General features: G+C 46.8%; 1 protein-coding gene across 3 annotated transcripts in view; it reads left to right on the top strand.

Annotated features, from left to right (window-relative positions):
• The first annotated feature begins 1,903 nt into the window (after positions 1 to 1,903).
• The window catches only part of LOC143291231 (uncharacterized), a 33,497-nt gene continuing 25,542 nt past the window's right edge, over positions 1,904 to 9,858 (top strand). The window contains exon 1 of one of the 3 annotated variants that reach the window (XM_076601005.1): positions 1,904 to 2,075. The gene's annotated coding sequence lies outside the window, so the exon portion shown is untranslated. Of the gene's footprint in view, positions 2,246 to 9,403; positions 9,576 to 9,858 lie in introns of those variants that run through there. The other 2 variants (XM_076601003.1, XM_076601004.1) reach the window with 2 other exon arrangements.

Below are 9,858 nucleotides of genomic sequence, written 5' to 3'. Positions count from 1 at the left end.
TGTTCATATGTGTGTGTGTGTGTGTGTGTGTGTGTGTGTGTGTGTGTTGTGAGAGAGAGAGAGAGAGAGCGTTGGAAAATAAAAAGGAACAGAAGTAAAATGGTAGCTGGGAAAAGCTAATATCAAGCAACGAAAACAACTATTACAAATGTCCTATTGGACTGTACATCAAACCTTCTATTATAGCAAAATTATAACGTCTTGAAATCTGCACAGACACATTCAAGTGAACTGCTTTCAGAAGAGTTAGATAAAAACGATGTCAAACTCTGACATTCAAAAACTCCACATATACATTTCACATCTTTGCTGAGGCGCAATAGCTGAATGGTTAAAGCTACTGGACTTTCAATCTGAGGGTCCCGGGTTCGAATCTATATCTTCGATTACACATCTTTCTCTGATAGCCATGATCAAAAACAGCGGATTTCATTCCTTTCGATGGACGTAATAGCCAAGTGGTTAAAGCGTTGGACTTTCAATCTGAGGGTCCCGGGTTCGAATCTCGGTAACGGCGCCTCAGTGGTGGGTAAAGGGTGAAGTTGTTTTTGTTTTTTTTTTTCGATCTCCCAGGTCAACATATGTGCAAACCTGCTTGTGCCTGCCAGTGAACGCCCTTCGTGTGTGAACGAAAGCAGAGGATCAAATACGCACGTTAAAGATCCTGTAATCCATGTCCGGGTCAGCGTTCGGTGGGTCATGGAAACAAGAACATACGCAGCATGCACACACATAGAGGGAAATGATAGGAAAGAGAATTTAAGTGGAGAGAGAGAGAGAAATGAGCGAGGGAGACGGGGAGAGAGAGAGAGAGGGGGGGGGGGGACTGAGACAGAGACAGAGATGAAAATTGATATATTGAATCAGATACATCAAGGTAATGTTCAAGAAATTTAAAAAATCTGAGCTGATTTGAGTAAGATTGCACACATTACAAAAACAGCCTCGGCAGTAAAGACTAACACAATTTAAACAATTGTTGAATAAATAAAGAGTTAGAGAGAGACGTGACGGGCGCAACAGCCGAATGGTTAAAGCGTTGGACTTTCAATCTGAGGGTCCCGGGTTCGAATCACGGTGACGGCGCCTGGTAGGTAAAGGGTGGAGATTTTTACGATCTCCCAGGTCAACATATGTGCAGACCTGCTAGTGCCTGAACCCCCTTCGTGTGTATATGCAAGCAGAAGATCAAATACGCACGTTAAAGATCCTGTAATCCATGTCAGCGTTCGGTGGGTTATGGAAAACAAGAACATACCCAGCATGCACACCCCCGAAAACGGAGTATGGCTGCCTACATGGCGGGGTAAAAACGGTCATACACGTAAAGCCCACTCGTGTGCATACGAGTGAACGCAGAAGAAGAAGAAGAAGAAGAGAGACGGAGAGAGAGAGGGGGGGGGGGCAGAGGCAGAAACAGATATATATATATATATATATATATATATATATATATATATATATATTACGTCATTTATAATTGATAACACAGGCTATCATAACGAACAATAAATGTACACAAAATACATACGTATGCGCACATAGCCTACACGAAATCATAAGGCAGTCAACATATTCAGTGTCATTTTAGAAAAATAAAAGAAAGGAGAGAGAGAGAGAGAGATCAGACAGACACAGACAGACGGGCAGACTGAGAGACAGAGAGAGACAGACAGACCGACCGACAGACAGACACAGACAGCCTGAGAGACGGAGAGACTCAGACAGATGCCGAGAGAGGGTTACCACATAGAAACACAGAGGAAACAAGAAGCTATGGGGGGTACATACGTATTCGGTTACAACAGAGAACATACGGTAAAAGAAGCTCGCCCTAATACGGAAGAATATCTGGGTGTAGGACAAGTAAAGGAGAAACTCGATCTGACAGAGGTCACTGTCGCTGGGCCTGACTGAGTCAGTCTGCGACAAAACACACAACGCTCTGGGTTTGTTTTTTTCCACAAAGACCTTACAGCCTCTACCTTTTGTCATCTGATAGGCCAGTTTGAGTCTCGACCACAAACTGTAGGCTACGTAATATAGACCTACTGTGGTGGCCAGTGTTGTTGCAGGTTAGTGAACGTATAGCTTGCGGACCACGGGATGACGACGATTTAGTGGTAGGGGACCTAACCCGTGACAACGCTCATACGTCATTCAAGGGGGGGGACTCCGGGCAGACAGGAAACGTGACGACTTGGTGAACCTGTGTGACTGTGCACTTTGGATATGGGACCCCCAGGTCAGGTTTGCCTCCGGTCTTTAACTTGTGTGTGTGTGTGTGTGTGTGTGTGTGTGTTTCAATTAGAGGTAAGCCTGTCAATGATTCGATACTTTTTGCCTTGAAAAGTTTATATGAATTAAAGACTTCATTCATCCATTCAGTCATTCAAGACGATGATGATGATCATTGTTGTCATCGGAGCTGTCATCATCAACATAAGTTACCATCCCCGCCATTATCATCATTGTCATTACTACTACTACTATGAATGTGTGTGTGTGTGTGTGTGTGTGTGTGTGTGTGTGTGTGTGTGTGTTTGCTGACGAGCGCGAGCAGGTGTCCCCCCCCCTCTCTCTCTCTCTCTCTCTCTCTCTCTCTGTGAGTGGGGGTTGGGGGAGAAGGTTGGAATGCTTTTTTTGAAACCGAAATTTATTCATTTGTCCACTCTTGTTTGGCTTATTAATTGTAGAAACGTCTAACAAATTTGTTGTCCGACACATATTCATATATCAAATCCGAGACATGACATCTCCTTCGTCCGAGTCGTACATTAATAATACTTGGTCCAATATATATGCTTAGGAAACATACAGATTATCATATTCATTGTAAAATGATTTGGGAAGTTAAAACACGAACGGAAGAAGGCATGTGGAAGCTACAACATGGAAAAACGAAGAAGAAGAAAAGGGGGAGGAGGAGAAGAAGAAGAAGGGTATGAGAAGGATGGGGGAGAAGGAGAAGGGGAGAAGGATGGGGGAGAAAAAGAAGAAGGGGAGAAGGAGAAGAAGGAGGAGAAGGATGGGGGAGAAGGAGAAGAAGAAGGGGAGAAGGATGGGGGAGGAGAAGAAGAAGGAGGAGGAGGAGGATGGTGTAGAAGGAGAAGAAGAAGGGGAGAAGGATGCGGGAGAAGGAGGAGAAGGAGAAGGATGGGGGAGAAGGAGGAGAAGGGGAGAAGGATGGGGGAGAAGGAGAAGAAAAGGGGGAGAAGGATGCGGGAGAAGGAGGAGAAGAAGAAGGGTATGAGAAGGATGGGGGAGAAGGAGAAGAAGAAGAAGGGGATAAGGATGGGGGAGAAGGAGAAGAAGAAGGGGAGAAGGATAGGGGAGAAGGAGGAGAAGAAGAAGAAGGGGAGAAGGATGGGGAGAAGAAGGGTCGGAGAAGGATTGGGGAGAAGGAGGAGAGAAGAAGAAGGGGAGAAGGAGGAGAAGAAGAAGAAGGGGAGAAGATGGGGGAGGAGAAGAAGGAGGAGGATGGGGGAGAAGGGGAAGAAGGAGGGGAAAAGGATGGGGGAGGAGAAGAAGAAGAAGGGGAGAAGGATGGGGTAGAAGGAGGAGGAGAAGAAGAAGGGGAGAAGGATGGGGGAGAAGAAGGGTCGGAGAAGGATTGGGGAGAAGGAGGAGGAGAAGAAGAAGGGGAGAAGGAGGAGAAGAAGAAGAAGGGGAGAAGGAGTGGGGAGAAGAAGGAGAAGGATGGGGGAGAAGGAGAAGAAGAAGAAAGGGAGAAGGATGGGGGAGAAGGAGAAGAAGAAGGGGAGAGGATGGGGAGAAGAGAGAAGAAGAAGGATGAGAAGGATGGGGGAGAAGGAGAAGAAGAAAAGGGGGAGAAGGATGGGGAGAAGAAGAAGAAGGGGAGAAGGAGGAGGATGGGGGAGAAGGAGAAGAAGAAGGGGAGAAGGATGGGGGAGAAGGAGAAGAAGAAGAAGGGGAGAAGGATTGGGGAGAAGGAGGAGAAGAAGAAGGAGGAGGAGGAAGAGAAGGGTGGGGAGAAGAAGAAGGGGGAGGAGAAGAAGAAGAAGATGATGATGATGATGATGATGAAGGGGAGGAGGAGGCAGTGGAGGAGGATGAGATGGAGGAGAAAAGGAAGAAGAAGAAGAACCACGACCTGCATAAAACTGAGGCAGAACAAAAATGATAGGGGATCATGGCTGACATAGTGACACCGTACACCGACACTGCTCACCAACTTTCGAGATTTCCTTCATCACTCAGACTAGAGAAACAGCGGCTATGCACTACGGAGACAGCTGGGGCTTATATATAGGTGAAGTCTCCGTACACGCCCTTTCCTGCATACATGAATCTTTTTCTGTCCCCTAGCGTTGAAGTGCTTCAGTGGCTCAGCTAAGAGGAGAAATAGAATTGGGGGGTTGTTTTTTCCTTTTGAGAGAACTCTTCCGAGTTTTATATTAGGTTGAATATTTGGTATCTTGTGCCAGTGATAGTGATGGATTTACTGATTACTGGGTGCGCGCGCTCACACAGACACAGACACACAGATACACACGCGCGCGCGCGCACACACACAGAGAGAGAGAGAGAGAGGAAAAACATAAAACTGCACCCAGGAAAAAAAAATATTTAATTTAAAACACACACACACACACAGACACACAGACACACAGACACACACACACACACACACACACACACACACACACACACACACACACACACACAGGGGCACATCTACATACACAGCTAGATGCAAACAGACATATAGACGGACAGTCTCAGAGGGGGGTGGGGGTGTGGGAGGGTTGAAGCCAGAGACTGAGAGTGCTGGAGAATTCTGTTCCGTGTTTGTGTGTGCTCAAGAGTGTGTGTGTCTTTCTGAGTGTTTGTATACACATGTGTTTGTGTACGTCTGTATAAATGTCTGTATATAGCTGTATTTGTCTTTATTATTGTCTATATGTGTCTGTATAATCATGTCTAAACAAGTGTCTGTATGCGTCTGTATTTGTCTATATCAGTGTCTGTGTGTGTCTGTATAACCATGTCGATACAAGTGTCTATATGTGTCTGTACATGTCAATGTAAGTGTCTGTGTAATGTCCATCTGTGTGTGGCTTGGCACGCATTTTTGCGTTCGTTTGATGCTACAAACTACAGAAACATCTTTGCTTTTATCTTAATATCTCTATATTTTTTTCTCATCGTGTTTCCCCCCCCCCCCCCTCCAGTTACCATCGTCGCAGCGGTAACTGACTTGTTAACTTCTTTATCTTCTTCTTCTTCTTTGTGTGTGTGAATTTCATTTTAGTGGCGGACAACAAGGAAATAAGACTTCTGAACGATACGAAACCAACCCCATGATCATGACGAATCACCCTCACCCCTGCCCCCTACCACCTCTCTCTAACCCATCCCCCTCCCAACCCGCCACCACCCGCCCCACCCCTTCACCCCCACTCCATCCATCCCTCACGTCAACGAAGCGTCACTGTCCTCTTGTCTCATACGGTAAACTTTCTCCTCCCTCTGTCACTCATCGCCCCCCCCCCCCCACCTCCTTCCCATTCCCCCCTCCCCTCCCCCTCCCCCCCTCCCCCCGACCCCCCTCTCACCTGCTGTGAGGAACCGTCAGGTGCGATGTACCTGAGTGCGCTGTCCTTATCATCCTCCCCATCGGAAAGACTATCACCCAGACAACGACCAAAGGCCTAGTGAGACGTGAGTGGTTGGGGGGGGGTGGGGGGGATAGGTAGGCGGGCGAGAGAGAGAGAGGGGGGGGGGAGAAAGGGAGGGAGGGAGAGGGGGGGTTAAAACTCCTGGTCCTAGACTCGAACCCGTGGACGCTCACGTTCTAGTCGGGGCACAGTTACCACTAGGCCACCGCTCCTTTCCTGGGGATGGGTTGCGTGAGCGGACTTTGCCGCGCTAAGTTTGCTTAAAGTTAAGAATGTTCCTAACTCCATGGTAAACTCCATGGGCCGGTTTGCACAAGGCGATATCTGCCGCGCTAAGTTTGCTTATTGTTAAGAATGTTCCTAGCTCCACGGTAAACTCCATGGGGCCGGTTTGCACGAGGCGATCTTTGCACCGCAAACTTTGCTTATAGTTAAGAATGTTCTCAAGTATATGGAGTTTACCGCCACGGAATTGGGAACATTCTTAACGTTAAGCAAACTACCTTAGCGCTGCTGAGTTCGCTCGTAGCAACCCACAGTCTTTTCAACTTTAAGCAAAGAAAGCGCTTCAATGACCCCCTCGTGCAACCGGACCCTGGCCACTTCTGAATAATTAATACTTTGGACACCTTGCTGAATCTAGTGTAAATGTGTAAAAAGATACCAGGCTTGAAAGTGGAATGATGGTGTGCAGTGGATACTGTCTGTAGTGCCCCTGCTTCCTTAACTTGAGCACTGACACAGGCTCTACTGGCTAAACCACTGTTGTGGTAGACAGACACAATCAGCTGACACAGAGAGACCAAAGACGTTCCCCACAACTCAAACTCTAGTCAGTTTTTCTTCTTGACGTTCACAGCTATACCATCAGTCTAGCTCTGAGACCCAAGTCGTTCCCCACAACTCAAACTCTAGTCAGTTCTTGACTTTCACAGCTATACCATCAGTCTAGGTCTGAGACCCAAGACGTTCCCCACAACTCAAAGTCTAGTCAGTTTTTCTTCTTGACGTTCACAGCTATACCATCAGTCTAGCTCTGAGACCCAAATCGTTCCCCACAACTCAAACTCTAGTCAGTTTTTCTTCTTGACGTTCACAGCTATACCATCAGTCTAGCTCTGAGACCCAAGTCGTTCCCCACAACTCAAACTCTAGTCAGTTTTTCATGACGTTCACAGCTATACCATCAGTCTAGCTCTGAGACCCAAGACGTTCCCCACAACTCAAAGTCTAGTCAGTTTTTCTTCTTGACGTTCACAGCTATACCATCAGTCTAGCTCTGAGACCCAAGTCGTTCCCCACAACTCAAACTCTAGTCAGTTTTTCTTCTTGACGTTCACAGCTATACCATCAGTCTAGGTCTGAGACCCAAGACGTTCCCCACAACTCAAAGTCTAGTCAGTTCTTCTTGACGTTCACAGCTATACCATCAGTCTAGCTCTGAGACCCAAGTCGTTCCCCACAGCTCAAACTCTAGTCAGTTCTTGACTTTCACAGCTATACCATCAGTCTAGCTCTGAGACCCAAATCGTTCCCCACAACTCAAACTCTAGTCAGTTTTTCTTCTTGACGTTCACAGCTATACCATCAGTCTAGCTCTGAGACCCAAGACGTTCCCCACAACTCAAACTCTAGTCAGTTTTTCTTCTTGACGTTCACAGCTATACCATCAGTCTAGCTCTGACGTTGTTTTGTCCAGCTCTTTCTGGCTGCAATAAAGTTTGGTCGTGAGTAGGGTGCTGTATTGCCTGTTTGCACAGGGGGGGGGGGGGGGGGGGGGAGGGTGCAGTTTTGGAGAATGTACTCTGCTGTCTGATCTTCCTGTCTACAGGGACGGAGGGGAGATGGCGCCAGCTTCACTTTTCGGTTACGTGTGATTCTTCAGTTTGTTGTGACCGGTGTGAAGTCTCACCAGGATATTTTCCTGCTGTCTTGGTAACGTGTGGTGATCGCCCCTTCTTTTCTTTTCTTTTCCGTTACACGACCAACATCGACTTGCCGATGATTCTGTCATGGTTGATACATGCTGGGTATATTCGTGTCTCCATAACCCACCGAACACTGACATGGATTACAGGATCTTTAACGTGCGTATTTGTTTTTCTGCGTGCGTATTATACTCACAAATGGGGTTCAGGCACTAGCATGTCTGCACTGGGAGGTCGGAAAAATCTCCACCCTTTACCCACCAGGTGCCGTTACCGAGATTCGAACCTGGGACCCTCAGATCAAAAGTTCAACGCTTTAACCACTCGGCCATTGCGTCCCTGATTTGTTATGGGCGCCGTAAGTGCCCTGAGGAGGGAGTCCATCTCACTGAAGCTGACGATGTTGTTGGGTTAGTCAAGTCAGCCACCTTGAGTCAAAGCGATCAGGGCTCGTTTTTATTTACTTATAGGCTGTTCAAGCCCAACACTCGGCTTGTATCACAGACTGACACAAGTTTACATTTGGGCTAACAGCAAAGTGAGAGCTGTATTATCAATGGTTTCTCCAGTCAATGGGAAATCATTTACAGCTTAGTCTTTTGTGAAGGACTATGACTCTCAAACTAGGAGGCAAAGTTGCACTGGCTCTTAGTGCTGCAGCCTTGGGGGCCTAGCTGGCCTTTGGGAACCATCCCAACGCCGACTGTCCTAAAACACTCTTGGCCGAGAGAGTGGGGATGTAACTTGGGCAAGACACTCTCCACTATAATCAAATTCTAGCCCAAATAGTCGGAACAGCAGTTGCCTTCTCTGCTGTTCTGATGGTCATAGTCGGACACGACTGACTATCATATAGTCTGTTCATCTAAGATGATGACGATCAGGGCTCGACACCTCGTTTCGGCATGGTGTTGTGTCTTTGGGAAAGGCACTTTACTTCGATTTTCCTCACTCCAACCAGGTTAACTCTCTCCATACGAACGGCGAAAGAGACGACGTTAACAGCGTTTCATCCCAATTACCATCATCAAAATATTGCAAGCGGAAGGCTCTTATACTGAAGACGTGAATGTTGACAAAGAATACCACAATTCTGACGACGGAAGCTAAATGTTGGGTCATTCAGACACCCACTGGACATCCGAGGGGTCTGTGTAGAGGAGAAGAGAGGACTGGCCGTACTGAGTGAGTTAAGTTAAAGGTTAAAGGTCCCATTGATTTTCTGTACAGCCACAGGGCCAGTGAATTAGTACCCACTGTGTCTATGTCTCGGAACAGGTAGGCGGGGCCCAGTCCTCTCCTGACATTGGTTGGAGAAGGTTAAAACGGCGGAAGGAGTGGAGTGGGCCCCGCTTTCTCATGGCGAGACCTAGACACAGTGGGTAAGAGTTCACTGCCTCGATGGGTGTAAAAATCAATTAGACCTTTTACCCTTATTTTCTTCTTTTTTTCTCAAGGCCTGACTAAGCGCGTTGGGTTACGCTGCTGGTCAGGCATCTGCTTGGCAGATGTGGTGTAGCGTATATGGATTTGTCCGAACGCAGTGACGCCTCCTTGAGCTACTGAAACTGAAACTTTAACTCAATCTTCAGTTTTCGTTTTCATCTGAGGATGTGGCAGTTTTATTATACCCGTTAAGGACAACACACCATGTTTGGGACAAAAACAGGAAGGGCAAGGGAAAGGAGAGGGGAGGAGACAGGGAGAGGGGGGTTGGGGAAGGAGTCTGATACGTCTGTTCTCGTTCTTTCTCGCTCTCTCTCATGTGTTGTGCGGTGCACTGGTTAGAGTCGTCTGCACGAGTGCAGATCGCTTTCCAGAAAAAATGGAAAGAGGAAAACCTGGAAGGTGAACATGGAAAGAGAAACCGCACTGGTTTGAAAAAGTTGCACGGAAAGTCCATGATCGCTTGGAAGTTTTCGTCCGTTGACCTCTATCTGGTCTCTAAGCTGGAGGCGATTTGTGACAGTTGTTTTCTTGAAAGTGGATACCCCCGCGGGAAATTGTAAGTCGTGGTTTTTTTGTTTGTTTGGTTGGTTTTTATTGGGTTTTTTTGGGTTGTTTTTTTTAACAGTTTATAGTATATCTACAAATGACGATGTGCTTTCAATGATTATAACCCTATGATCAGGAGATTCAGAAACGATTTGAAACTTTGTGGCAGGCTTTTTTTTTTTTTTTTGCATTGTATTGCATTGCGTTGTGTGATACTCGCACTGCGTTGCATTGCATTGTATAGTTTGCATTGCACAGATTTGTATTGCATTTATTGTATTGTCACAACAGAT

This window comes from Babylonia areolata, chromosome 16, assembly GCF_041734735.1.
Source record: "Babylonia areolata isolate BAREFJ2019XMU chromosome 16, ASM4173473v1, whole genome shotgun sequence".
In the NCBI taxonomy this organism is placed as follows: Eukaryota; Metazoa; Mollusca; class Gastropoda; order Neogastropoda; family Buccinidae; genus Babylonia; species Babylonia areolata.
The sequence above is the reverse complement of the archived record's forward strand: the minus strand, read 5'-3'. Positions and strand labels throughout refer to the sequence as shown.